Here is a 14,998-nt window from a genome sequence, read left to right as displayed (position 1 = left end):
TTTTACAGAGAACACCTTTCTGCGTAGGCGGCCTTCGGCCGCACTTAGGCATTATAACCCTCAGGCAATAGAATTCTCCTTTCTGTTTTTCGAAGAAAAGGAGCTGAACACCTTTTGCAGAGAACACCTTTGTATATTTTTAATGCTTGTTGGGTTATATTTTATCTTCTTTTGTCTCTCATTCTTTTGCATATTTTGGAGTTTGACAACTGAACTCCGCCATTTAATTTGCATATGCAACCAAAGTCAGACGCGTGATTTTGAAGGTGTTTTTATTTAATGAATTGTTATTAATTGGTTAATATTAAAGTCGTAAAGCAAGTTATAACTTATCGAGTAAAGTGTAAAGTGAAGGGGAATACAAAAATGTATTGGTGAAGTGGCTTCTTTAAGGAGAATTAAGAGTGATAAATGTATGCTAATTTCCGAATTTTATAAAAAAAGGGCATATTTCAAACCCAATTTGTAAATAAATTAGTGACCAAAATTTACAAAAGTGAGTGTTAAAATAATGCGTGGATCCTTGACTACAAGGGTGTGGAATTTTTTTTTGGATCGGGCCACACCTATGGACGGAATTCCCCGAAATAGTTGTGAGCGCTACTAAACCCCACCCAAATGCAGAGCTGATTTAAAGGACGGTTTAAGAAATAAAGGGCAAAAGTCGTCCTTTATTTTGAAAACAATTATAAAGGACAGGGGATTAAAATAAAGGACTGTCCTTTAAAATAAAGGACGGATGGTCACCGTAACTATACATCACTTACTACGTACTAGTGCTAACCTGGGCCGCGTGAGATGGTGTGAGATAATATAACCTAAGCATGTCGGCGATACTGAGACAAAAAAAATCAACCATAAATTGGTGAACATTACCAATTTCAATTGTTTGATATTTTCAACAATAATTTGGTAATATTAACCACACTTTTGTTTACATTAACCAAACTGTTGGTTGTCGTTTTTCTCGTTTGAATAAGCTTAAGTTCTACACTTCACAGATATTTTTTCATAATTTGGAGACACAAAACAAAAAAATGTGCGTTTTAAATTCGTGTCTTTCCTAAGCGGTTCTTTCACTTAGGGTCACGATATCAAACCGAAAGTATCGATTTGGTACTCATTTAAAGTATCGCTGTAAAAATATCGGGTACCCATTAATATCGGAATAAAAAGACACGATATCCCAAATATCGATACCAAAATCCAAAAAGATGTCTCTGAATATTGGTGTCGTATGTAGGCCACCAAGGCCAATTTATACAGGGTGTCAAAATAGCAATTCGCCCCAAAGTTTACATACATATCTGTGTTCGTATGGAATAGTAGCTTATGTCGGGAAGTTGGCTTTAGTATAATGCGGCATTCCCTTTATTCTTTAAACGACAAGGAATTTTTTGATGAAACTTAATAAGAATATTGAATTACTAGTATCGAAACTATTTTTTGTACGTTTATTTGCGAAAAGTTTTTCAACGGCTCGGCGCCAGTGAACGGCAATCTAGTATTATTTTTACACGTAGAGATTGAGGTGTTGACGTAAAACACCGAGACGCGGGTTCAAATCCCGCCACATGCAATCCTAACGATAGTACAAATTTCTGTTTTTAAAGCCCAATTTATATCGGGAAGAATTGTTAATCACATTATCTTTGTAATAGAGCTCGGGCAATTCGGTTAATCGATTAACCGAATTATTCGAATCTGACTGAAGTCGGCTACTGTTAATCGGTTAGCAATATTCGAGTAGTCGAAAGCTGTCGACTATTCGGATAACCGTTCACTTTAGATTATTCGGTTAACCGTTCATTTTCGGTTAATCGAATATTTTAAGTTCGAGTTTTTTTTTCCATTTACAGATACATATACATATATGAAAAGTCTTGTTACATTCGTAGTACATATATAAGATGGCATGTGCAAAATTAAGGCAAACTTTTTTTGCAAGAATGAGCGCTAATTATTGAAATGTTATTGCGAAATATTTTAGAGACAATGGCTAAAGCAATACCTACCTCTCATTTTCGCGATTTTTGTTATGGATTTTTGTTTAATGGTTGTTCAGTGAGGATGTGGAGGAGGTGTAGCACAAAACTGCACCATATATGGAACATGTTACTTCCTTTTCGTCCTCTGTTTTTTCGAAAAAATCCCAAACCCAGCTCCTTTTGCGTCCGCTCATTTTTTGTATCTGAATATACATACATATGTGTGCATGTATATATTTAAATAAATTTTTTTTCATTTGTCAAAGAAATTTCAATGAAAGTTCGGTTGCTGAAATTCGATTTGCTACAATGCTCGAGTAGTCGAAGCAAAGCAACTATTCGAATAATCGAAGGCGGGCGACTACGAATACCATTAACCGACTAATAAGCATGCGAACGGTTACGAATCGAATAATCGGTTAACCGATTAGTCGAATAGTCGGATAATTTTACGAGCCCTACTTTGTAATTTGAGTTTACGACATTCGATACGATACTAGGGATCGGGTATTCAATTCCAAACAATATAGTTTTAATACTATCCAGTAAAATATATCGTATCGAGTGATAAAACTATCGATATGGTATCGTATCGTATCGAAATTCGTGTCCCTACTTTCACTACGTCAGCTTTTTGTACATAACTCCAGAATATGTTGTAAATGTTTTGGAGCTGGCGATGAACTCTCTATCTTGGCGAGAAATTTGATTAGTTTCCTGGGCTTCTTCCTAAAAAGTCTTGCCATAATTTGGGTATTTGTTATATTTATCGATTTTGGGTATCTAGCAAAGATGGTAATGGCTAAGTAGGCAACATAAGCTATAGTTTGGGTATACGATCTCTCGTCTGGTTTAAGATCCTGTTGTTAAGATTAAGAGGTTTCCGCATCAACAGGTATAGAACTGCTTCAATAAGAACGCCTCTGTTTACGTTCCTTGACATCGTCGTATTTATATATACGCGCTGACATTTCCGCTGCGAAGATTTTGGATATGTATTCGATATTGCTGATACTCATTTGTACGATTATCGTTGACGACGGCATTCCGTAAACGGGGCATATGATCTCTTTAGTCGTTTTCGCCATTTAATTTTTTTTTTTTGATAATAACTCAGGCACACCCTTCTTTAAACTATATGCCCAAGCACGTTTCAATGTCAACGTCAACAAATTTAACGTCTAAGCCCAAGAAATGTTTCAAAGTTCACTCGTTTCAAATCCATTTTGTATACTTTCGTATGGATGGAAAAATAAAACAATTTTATTTCGTACTATTCAGCGTAAAAGTTTTTAAACAACCTCGAATTAGTAGTTTTTCAGACGCTAAAGCCAAACGACAATGCCATATATGCATGTATGTATGTAATTTACGGTATATCCATACAGAAATACTCAAATAAGCGCTTTAGGCGAAAGTTCAACAGCCTCGAGAAAGGTGAAAAGACGGTAATTGGTGCGCGAAAATCCTTTATTGGATTAGAAGGCAAAAGTGTAGTGAAAGAATGCATAAAATAAAAAGAAGGCAAATGCTAACATGTGCAGTGCGGCGTGAAACAGCTGATGCAGTAAGTGCTTGCGAGGAGAGCTTTGATAGATTTTTTTTATGTGAATGAATGAATGTGAAAGCTTAGAGTGCTGTGTTTGGGAGGTAATAGCAATAAAATGTATGCGCAGATGGGTTAGTGAAAGGGTCGGAAGGAGAAGGAAAAGGAGAAGGAGGAGGAGAAGAGATGTTCGAAATTGAATAGGCCAAGAAGATACGATTTTATTAATCATGCCATTTACCCTACGACTTTAGGTTTTTTCATTCAATGGAAACTGTACATAAATACGAACATCGTGGAACTCGGCAGAACACTTTAAGTTCCCGTAATTTATCGTGCAAAATTTTTCAGGATTTTCAATGTCGAGCCATTAAACCACAATATACTGCTATCTACGCATTCTACGGTAGCTTCTTCTTCTTGATTGACGCTGAAACCGCAAGTTCGTAAGCGTTTTTGACCGAGTCCAACAAAGAGGGCTAGGATAGGTGCATTCCCAGATTTCAGGTACTTACTTAGACAATTAGGAGATTGTCTTTTGTGTTACCACAGTTAATGCCCCAGAGCTCCTCGTGGCAATTAAGGATTTGAGAGCCAAAGGAATTCAACCTTAGCCTCGCAAACGCTGGGCACCTAAGTAGGAAGTGTTGAGGTGATTCCACCTCGTCATCTTTCAGGCAACTGCCACATATGGGAACCGGTAATATGTTCAGCCTTACTGCATGAATGTCGATTGGACAGTTACCAGTTAAAACAGCCGCTTGGCTATCAGAATAAATGCTCACCTCTCGGAATGTCAACGCACTCCTGATCAGTGACTCCACCACCTCCTTAATAGCAGCCACTCCCGCCTGAAATACACTGCAACAGTCCGAAAGCCTAAACTTAGTACTGATGGAAAGCTCTAAACAGAAGACCCCTACACCAACCCTGTCGTCCAGTTTCGATCCATCCGTGAATAAGTTCACTGCATTCCCATGCAGAGCTTCCGCCCGACTCAATCTTTCCTTGAGGGAAGGTGGACAGAGAAGAATCTCCTAGTAGCCATTTCGCTGTAATCCGTGCGATCGGTGATGAAATCGATGTCTCCTAGAACTCCAGAAGGACCAGTCTTTAAGTCGGTCAACCAATCGATTTCCCTGAGTCTAATAGCGCTGCCGCAGTTTTGCCTGCAACGTCGACAGGCACTACGTTCAGCATTATGTTAAGAAACTTTATCAGTCGCCAATTTAGTTGGCGCTCACTTGAAAAACATACATGAAGATGTATGGAGGTGGCGCGCACTACACCAACTTAATCGCACCGTAAAATGCAAATGAAAGTGCGAATGTGGGGTTGGTCCGCAGTGCTTGACTAATACCAATTAAATCAGCCCGTTGTAACTACGCCCTCCAGCTGCTTGGCTGGTGTAGCCTTTTCAAATGAACTCCACCAGACTAGGGCTCCATAAAAAAAATTGGCTTGACTATTGTCTCATAGAGATAATAGGCAACTTTTGGCGCAATACCTCATATATTTCCAATAGCTCCCCTATATCAATATAACGCCGCTGATGCCTTTCTTGCGCTTTCCTTGAAGTTTGGCCTCCACAACAACTTCATGTCAAGGATCAAGCCAAAAGACAGAAGAACAGCCTCAGCGATTTTACACTTTCTAGTGAATAAGACCAGTCTATCTTACTGGGATCGACGGCAAGGCCACTTCTGGCCGCCAAGTTAGAAACCATGTTAAGATAGCGTTGAGCCAGTTCATAAAGCGTATCCAAGTATTTACCTTAACCATACTAGGATATGGTTTATGAATCGGGAAGGCTTTATAAAAATGTTTAGCCATATCTTCCGCATTTACAGTCGGATCCAAAAGTATGGTATATCGATGTTTTCGACTCGAGAAAAACATTTTTTTCCAAAGCTCATTGACCTTAGGAACGCCGTTCTAGTACTTACCCACTAGATCTCAAGTCTTATCGCCCTAACGTAACACCCTAATGTCAGTGAATTAAAGATCACCAAAAATCAATACACTCTCGCTGAGGAAGTCTTTTGATTTGAACACAATGGATGAGGTAAGATTGATACGTAACTAGCCATATAAGTAAAATTATAAACAATTTTATGCAATTATTTACCAAGGTGCGTTACCAATTTATCCCTTTATCACTTTAGATGAAGATCCCTATTATTTTTATCGTTATATGTATATTAGCGTGGGCCGAAAATCCGCTTTTTTAGAAGTTTGATTGGTAATAGCAAAAATATGGTTCATTATGCTCTAAAAACAATCTGTGTGAACGGCGACAATTTTTTGCTAATATCTTAGGCTCGTCCGAGTCCGTCAAAGTTCAATGTTCTCAAAAAAATAAAAATTAATAAATACGTTTTTTTTTACTAAAATTGCAGGTATCTCCGAAAGTATTAGTCCTACATAATTTGGTATATGGACCTTTTTTGTAGAGAATCGAGGTAAGCTAAGAAAAAAATGTGTAGCACTTGAACTTTGATGGACTTGGGCGAGCCTAAGATATTGACCAAAAATTGTCCTCTTTCTTTTCAGATTGTGTTTAGATCATAAGGAACTACAATTTTGCTATTACCAATCACAATTCTAAAAAAGCGGATTTTCGGCCCACGCTAATGTATATGAACATAGTTGCTGTTATTATGTGTATGTTTTTTTTTTTGTTTTAGTGCCTACCTTATTGCACTTTTTGTTTCTTGCTATTTTACAACCCTTTTTTAACTTGTTCCTATTGTCTTTGTTGTAGCGCTACGTGCCATACACGCCTACGCCAAATGCAACACTGAATTGTTTGTAAGCATAAGTAGTTTGTTGTTGTTCGGTTGTTTGTTTGTGGTGCATTAAACCACTGCATTGACCCAATTTTTCGAGGGTTACTTGCAAAATACACACAAGTACTTACGTACATACATACATACTTGATATGTACATATAGCATGTTGAGTATGATTCTGCTATTCTTTATTTCAATATTTAGGTGCAAATGGACTTGAGGCAATCGGAAAAGATTTCTTCGGTCCGAGCGGCTTAAATAAATGTCAGTTGTTCTTTTAACAAGTGCCTCGTATGCGTTATGCTACTAATTTATACTGTAGTTTTTTTCTGCTTATTGGGATAAAATAGCTGTACACTGAGAAAAAGGATTAGTTTCGACAACTAAAGATATTTAGTTCCCGAATTTTGACAACATTTGGGAACTGTGACCAAGGATTGGGAACTATTACCATGGGTTGGTAATTATAACTAAATATATTAAAGCTTCTAATATTCATCTAGGTTGTACCAAATCGTTAATTTAGTTGAAGGGTTTGGTAAATACTAATAAATATTTTTTTGAAGCATATTTCTACAAATTCCATTCAACTTAAAGTATGGTTCATAAAAGGATGCCATTAAGCTCTGCTAATACAGATAAGCTTTCTTTCAACACATGGATTAGTCATAGTTACCAAGTCTTAGTTGATCGATTTGGTTTGAGAGCGGAATATATTCATGCTTATGAGCACCCCCTAAATAATGATCAGCGCTCTCTGACCTCATGTGTGTTTCACATACGAAGAGCGCCAGCTAAGCAATGCACACAGTCCCACTTATTGAATCGTTTGAATGCGCTAGTATGCCGACCATTGCATAAAAACGATTCAATGAATGAGACTGTGTGCGTGGAAATCATTGCTCCGCTACCGCTGTTCGTATACGGGTGAAACACGCGTGTGGTTACAGAGCGCTCAGTAAGATATGGCATGTCGATCACTGCGCTGGGTAGAGAAAGAAAAGTGTGTGCTATGTATGACATGCCCAGGCTTGTTTGTCTCACTTTCAGTTTTGCCATCGCCGCGAGTTGTTTCGGTGCGGGTATGGTTATTTAAAAATATAAAGTTTGATGCCAACTGGCGTTTCTCAGTGGATATATAATTCATGTGAATTATAATTAGAAAGTATCTATTTAGCCAAGGAAAAAGCAGTATACTTAAACCAGCACTTCCAGCAGATATTGACCTGGGTTTTCGCACGACTATTCCTGTTTAATCGTTTCTTTTTAGGAAATTCTTACCACCATATACATATGTATTATTTACACTAGTAACTATTTATGTAAATACGTTTGTATTTTTTATGCTTAATATATGCAAATAAAAGAAGTAAACACAACAACCATCGAGTAAATTTTTATTTGTGTCAAACTGAAACTTTTTCTCCAATAATAAACGGTTAGCTGATTCACGTCTACAGCAAGTTCATAAAATTAATTGAAAACTTGTATCAACCAAAGCATTGTTTATATTTGCTCAACAATGATTTTATTCAACTAACAATATTGTCCACTCAAGGTAGTCGTTTTGTAATTATTAACAAATATACATTTGTCCCAACTAGAAGGCTCAAGTAAATTGCAGACTTTCGTGAACTAGATATTTATTTCGCCATATCCAACTATGCCACTTGGTCACTATAACCAAATCTTGGTTATTATAACTAAACCTTTTTCTGAGTGTATTCGTTGATAGATTACGGCCCAGTCCAGTTGCTTCGACAAAAAAAAATAAAATACAACTTAAATATTTACTATTTCCAAACGTTTCTTGTTTTCTTTCGTATTCGATATATTCATGTATTGTGAAAACCCGTAAAAATAATTTTGGTGGATTGCTATGCCTATTCTCAGGAAGGCTTATGAAATATTTGGACCCTCCAAGTTACCTGTACAAGAAAATATTTAGTCTTGGCAACCCGGTACCACTACAAAGTTGTGAAATTGGAAGAGCCCATAGGCAGGCGCAGAGAGGCGGTGGTTGCGCTAAACGAGCCAACCGTAATTGTAGGATGTTTTGCGGAATAATTTTTCGTCAACTCTTGACAAATTTGGTTTGGAGACAAACCGGTTTCAGCTTTGTGCCATCTTCAGTGTCATTTTTCGTTCCCCTGGAGGGTCCTTAACGACTTCGATGCTATGACCCTCCATTTACATCGGAAAGATGTGTCGAAAAATGTTCCCTTCACAGAATCAGCGCGCCTGCACTGGGAAAAAAATCAACCAAAAATTTATTAATATTACCAAACTCACACTTGAAAAGGAATCAATGTGATTTTTGGTTAATATTAGGAATGCCTTGGTTGATGTTTTCAACCACACTTCTGTTTACATTAACCAAACTTTTGGTTGTCGGTTTTTTCGTTTGAATACGTTTATATTCTGTACTTCACAGATGCTTTTTCATAATTCGGAGAAACAAAACAAAAATTTTTTATAATCAGTTCAACACGTTGCCCCTGACGGGATTAGCAAATAACAGCAAGCATCCCTACACACTCAGCTAAAGCCGCTTTATAAATCTGCCTTCAAATGTTCAACTTGAAACAATTTTCTTCGAAATTCAGTGGTCGGTAGATTACTCACTAAAGGCTTAAAAGAATTTAAAAACATCTACTGCATTCAAAAATTAGCGTCAGTGATTATTAAAACCCAAGATTTTGAAAAAACTTTTTTCTTGTTGAATGCGTACTGGCATTTCAGTTACAAATTATTTGCATTGTGTAAGCGAAAATAATTTTTGGTTACTTGACTTTTTTTGATTCAAAAGCAGCCGATATTTTATATACATATGTACATGTACTCTTTAACATTTCATCAGATAATTTGTTCCTTCTTTTACATCAAACACCAGTTACAATTGAAAAGATCCTTTCTTATTCAGCGCTTGAATTGGTTAACGGGACCAAAATTTGGAAAAAAAACTTGTAATTTTTAATACTTATAGATAATTTTACTCCACATCACATCTTCAGAACGATTAATTACGTAAGAACGTCGAATATTATTGCATACTGATCAGATATGCGTCGGTAATTATGTTAACTGAAAATCCTTTTTTATTTGAAATTTTCCCTTTTCCTCTTTTAATACTTTTTTATGCAAAATATCCCTACACTGAGAGAAAAGTCAACCAAAAATTGGTTAATATTACCAAATTCAAACTTGAAAAGAAATCAGCGTGATTTTTGGTTAATATTAACAATGCCTTGGTTAATATTTTCAACAATGGTTTGGTAATATTAACCACAATTTTGTTTACATTAACCAAACTTTTCGTTGGCGATCTTTCGTTTGAATACATTTATGTTCTGCACTTCACAGATGCTTTTTCACAATTCCGAGATATAAAACAAAAATGTTTATTATCATTTTAACATGTTGACTCTGACGGGATTAGCTACTAACAGCAAGCATCTCTACACACTCAGTTACAACCGCTTTAAAAATATGTCTTCAAATGTTCAACTTGAATCAATTTTCTTCGTCGTCTGATTTGGTTCTGCACTTCGCAGAGGCTTTGTCGTAATTAAGAAAAAGCAAAAAAAGAAAAAAGTAAAAATTATGTATCGCGCTTACAGCATTATTTGTACTGCTGGAAGCCAAACAATAACAGCAAGCACCTCTGCTCGTACAGCCACTGCCATACATACGGATCTGTTCTCAAATGTTCAACTTGAATCACATTTCTTACAATCGGTTTATTGACCATGGAAAAATCAAACCATAACTTGGTTGAAAAAACCATTGTGCTTTTGGCTCAGCGTAAAATAGGGAAATTACCCACAATCTGGCATCACTGTTCACAATTAGCAGACCCGGAAGATGCCATCTGTACAGTAATTGGGCGTACGGCCATACTTACCGAACGAATGGTGGGTATTTCATAGATTAATCTCCACTAGAGTAAGAGCCATACCTAAATGAGCGCGTCAAGCATTGTGCCTGGCGGCCTCTCTTCTTCTGGCGTATACAAATTTAATGCGTCATAGAGAGATAAGGATACAAGCGAAACGCTCAATGCGCTAATTTAGGTACGGCTGTAAAGCCGCAAAACTCCACCCGTCTCAAGCGAAAAGAAACTTATGCTCATCCAAAAACCTTGGATCCTCAAAGATCGGATTGGTGGCTTGAATAGCGGCAAGGCCTTGTTTAGAAGTAAAGAAATATATGGGCATAGACATTTGAAAACAAGTAATTCTTAGGAAAAAAACTACTCCAATTCTCATTAAAAAAAAATATATATATATATCTCATGATCCAATGATCGGATCTAAACCAGATTAGTACGGGACCACCTCTGAGACACTACCTTTCCGATGCAAAAAGAATTGTCGAAGTTGGTTGACGTGGTCCAAAGTTATTCGGTAACATACATACAAAAAAATAAAAAATATTCCGACGAACTGATAACCTCCTCCTTTTTTGGAAGTCGGTTAAAAAAAGTTGTGGCACACTTATCTAACCCATTTCACTTGAACCTTGAAAAGGAAGTAGAAAATTGGGAACTCAGTTTTCAAGCCCGGAGTAATAAAAAAAAAAATGAAAAAATTAAAAAATTAAATGACTATGTTTATAGTGTCGCTGAACACGAATCTGGAGTGCGATTTGATCCATCGCGTCAGAATTTTTTCTAAACTCAAAAAACATGGAGAACTTTATGTGATAAACTTTTTTTTATAAATATTAACGTATTGACTTTTATCTTGGTATCCACAGGTGCTTAAGGTCGCTGATTACGAATGTGAAGTCAGATTTTTTAAATTCAATGTGGCGGATCCAACAAGGCGATCAAAGGTACTAAATATTATAATAATATTTTTTTTTTTTAATGGACTTCATATCAATTCAGGTCTATTACATGCGCTCCACATTTTTCGTTTTCAATCTCATAAATTATTTATAATGACCTTTGCTAAAATTTCAAAATCAAAAGTTATCAAAACAAATTCTATGGGACTGAGAAATAGTATTTTCTAATTTTTAGTCCCTTTATAAAAGCGTGGTATATTAAAAAGTTTTATTTTATTTTATTTATTTTCTACTTTTCAAGGTTAGTGCATAAAAAGAAGTGCGTCTCATCAAAAGTACACACAACTTCTGTGTGCCGATACCACCCTTCTAAGATGAACCAAGGTCGACCAACTACTCACTGAACTTTGCTGACCGAGAAGTACAAAGTATTTTTTTTTTTAACTAAATTCACATAAAAATATGTTTATTCTGTTCATAGCCCTATTCTGAATGTTACCAAACATTTTGTAGCTGAAAAATTAAAATTTGTTATTAACAAAAACTGAAACAGGAACTTAAGTTACTGGCAAACTAGTGTTTGTTACCCGCGCAGAGTAGACCAGCTAATCTTTTTCAGAATCTTTTTTTATTGAGAACACATTTTAGGGACCAAAGGCAAATATACCAAAAATTACGAAATTTTAGTTCAACTATAATAATATTGTATGCCAAGTAAGTTACCTACATATATGCTAATGTATGTATGCGCAGCTAGTGAAATACATATTTCGTTTAAGTCCTTAAAAGTAATAGTAAATAAACCCACTGAAATATCGGTTTATTTAAAAAAGTTTTCAATCCAAAAACCCCGCCGATGACAACTTCCCTGGGGCCCGGCAAAATATATCTACAAACGATTGTAAAGTGCGCTATGAATAAAGAGAAAGTGTAAATTTATTTAGAGTCTATTTTTAGCACCCAGTTTATTTTGTTGTTTTATTAAAATACTTGTTTTGTTTATATTTCCCAACGCTGTAATTCTATATTTAATCGCCGCTTACACATCAGACAACATACATAAATAAACACATGCACATACAAACATACATGTGCAAGTACAAACAAGCATAAACAACCAATGCTCACTTCATTTACTTTATCTCTCGTTTTAGTCGCCGCTTGAGCACAATTTTTTTTTCATTCTTACTACATTAACTTAATTCTCAATTGTTATTGTTGTTTGTGTCTTGACTGTTATTGTAGCGTGTTCTTGGCGAGCACTGGGCATATAGCCTCCGTGGCGCAATTGGCTAGCGCGTTCGGCTGTTAACCGAAAGGTTGGTGGTTCGAGCCCACCCGGGGGCGCAAATTAATTTTTTGCTGGTACAAACAAATGTTTTTTTTCTATCAAGTTGTTAAATATTTTTGATTAATAAAAGCATTTATATATGTATAGTATCCAGATGTTTGACAGCACTTGTTTGTGATATGTTAATTTCTTTTTACACAATTCGCACACCGTCTTCAAAAGAGTCACAACTCAAAATAATACGTTCGTCAGAAAACGCGAAAAACTATTTCGTAGCACATGCTAATCATATGGGCAAGGGCGACTTTACCTTAACAAATTATAACAAAAATTTGCTCCAGCTTTTGCTGAAAGGTAAATAAAAGCTCTGTGTACATTTTTAGTGTATAATTTCAAAAATGCCAAATTTTGAGTTGACATTCTTTTGAAGACGGTGTGCGAATTGTTACAAAGGTCTTTGGCAAGCTTAGCCTTGGAGCGATACTCAGTGGAACACCGCTTGAAGAGATCGAAATGTTGATGCCGATTTCCAAAAAAAAAACTCATCATGAACAATGTGGCACAGTTTCACTTAACGGATGCGTTACAAACAACAACGCTCCCACATCGAGTCACTGTTTGTTGTAGTTTTTTGGGCATGCGGAGCATGCGTTTATCATGACATGATTACCAAACTTGTATGGCATGGACTTGGACCATATGTGGCACAGCGCATGAATCAATAGCACTATTGCGAACATCTGCAGTCGTGCTGAATCACCCTAAGACAAATTTTTCAGAAATGCTATAATCAGCCTCATTGCGTAAGTCGTAAATTAAGCTAAATTGTACGACTCGACAACATTGGCATTGTCTACTGTCGTGCTGAAATAAGTAAGCGACGAAAATCGTCGAAAACTATACAGTGCTGCCAAGTTTTCCCGTTTTAATACACTAGTCGAGTGGAAATTTTAGGCAATGACGTGAGATTTTCTATACGATTCGACTATCGAAAAACGACTTGCATTCGACACGACTCTCGCAATGAGGGTGAATATGTCTATAGGTCATTCCATAAAATGTTTACACCTCAATATTTTTTTTTTTTTGGGTGAAGTATATTTTTTTACACTCTTTATCGAAAAAAAAGAAGATACCTATTTTTTACAGTGACGGGCAAAACTGTAACATGGTGTAAAACTTTTTACTTCAGCCATCGCTATCTTTCCAAGTTCTAAAAACTTTCATACTTTTGTTGTATATTCTTGTTGGTACATCCCTACTCCCTCTCTCATAACGATTTGAAGTCAATACAACAACAATAAAAAAACCATCTGACAAAAATGTAAATTAAGGCAGATGTTACAGTTTTGCACTCATACATTTTTTAGAACTTTTTAACAATTTTCACGAAAAAAGAGAACTACTGACACAATGTTCAGTACTCTTTTGCTTGTGTCAGTTCCTGGAAACAATTTGGCATACCTTATTTGTATCTCTGCAAAAATTCTGGAGGTATGTATATCCTTAGTTTGCTTTCACAGCTCATGTACTCGATTTTACGGACTTTGATACTTGTTAAGCTGTGCTTTTAGTTAATTTCGCAGATACTGTTCCTTACGCATAATATGTACTAACGGACAAACAAAATTTTTTAAATACAACCCCAAACTATTATTGACCGACCACCGTGATTCACAGTTTGCCTTACATGCTGCGCATGGGCTTAATTTGGGTCTTTTACCCAATACCATGCGAGGCCATCTGATTGAAAGCGATTAATTTAGTCTTTTCGGACCAAATAACCTTCAATTGAAACTTAAAAATATGTTTTTTATTGCATTCTGAACGGTCTAACATATCCCAATAGGAAAGGGTTCGGTTTTCGTGCGATACAGCAAAATGCTGCCGCACTCGCACATGTATTTTTATCAAATTTGCTTTTTTCTTCTTTACGATGCCTTTGCGCTCAATTTGGGAATTCTTCGCCTCGCTGTCCATTGATTTGCGTTAAAGTTTAATACCTTAAGTGCTTCTGTAATAGTGGCTGCATCGCTATTTGTTACTAAGTTCACAAGACTTTAGGCTATATTTTTGCTCAGTCTTAACATTTTCAAGTAGCAAATTCCAAAATTGTTTGCCACTTTTCGTGCGGTCCCGCCTTTCTGCAGTAAATCTATTATTTATATTTATGGTTCCTGATTAACTATATTATTTACTGGTGATCACTTCTTCAATAAATTACAATACAGAAAAAAGTCATCTGACTTCCAACTAAGTAACAGATAACTGTCAAATGCAAAACTGAGAGTGAGTGCAAAACTGTAACATCTGCCTCAATTTACATTTTTGTCTGCTGGTTTTTTAATTGTTGTTGTATTGACTTCAAATCGTTATGAGAGAGGGAGCAGGGATGTACCAACAAGAATATACAACAAAAGGATGTAAGTCTTTAGAACTTGGAAATATAGCGATGGCTGAGTTAACAAGTGTCACACCATGTTACAGTTTTGCTCGTCACTGTATGTCGTCATGATATTCGAAAATCTCGAAAAAAATCCAGAAATTTTGAACTCACGGAGTAGTATCTCTTTTTAATTGTTTGCAGTTAA

At 36.2% G+C, this 14,998-nt stretch overlaps 1 non-coding gene across 1 annotated transcript; it reads left to right on the top strand.

The window, feature by feature from the left end:
• The first annotated feature begins 12,389 nt into the window (after positions 1 to 12,389).
• Positions 12,390 to 12,463, top strand: Trnan-guu. Its single transcript has one exon. It is a non-coding gene; the product is annotated as a tRNA-Asn (tRNA).
• The last annotated feature ends 2,535 nt before the right edge of the window (positions 12,464 to 14,998 follow it).

Source organism: Rhagoletis pomonella, unplaced genomic scaffold (genome assembly GCF_013731165.1).
Source record: "Rhagoletis pomonella isolate Grant_MI unplaced genomic scaffold, Rhpom_1.0 Rhpom_scaffold_01774, whole genome shotgun sequence".
NCBI lineage: Eukaryota > Metazoa > Arthropoda > Insecta > Diptera > Tephritidae > Rhagoletis > Rhagoletis pomonella.
This window is presented reverse-complemented; position numbering and strand designations above follow the sequence as displayed.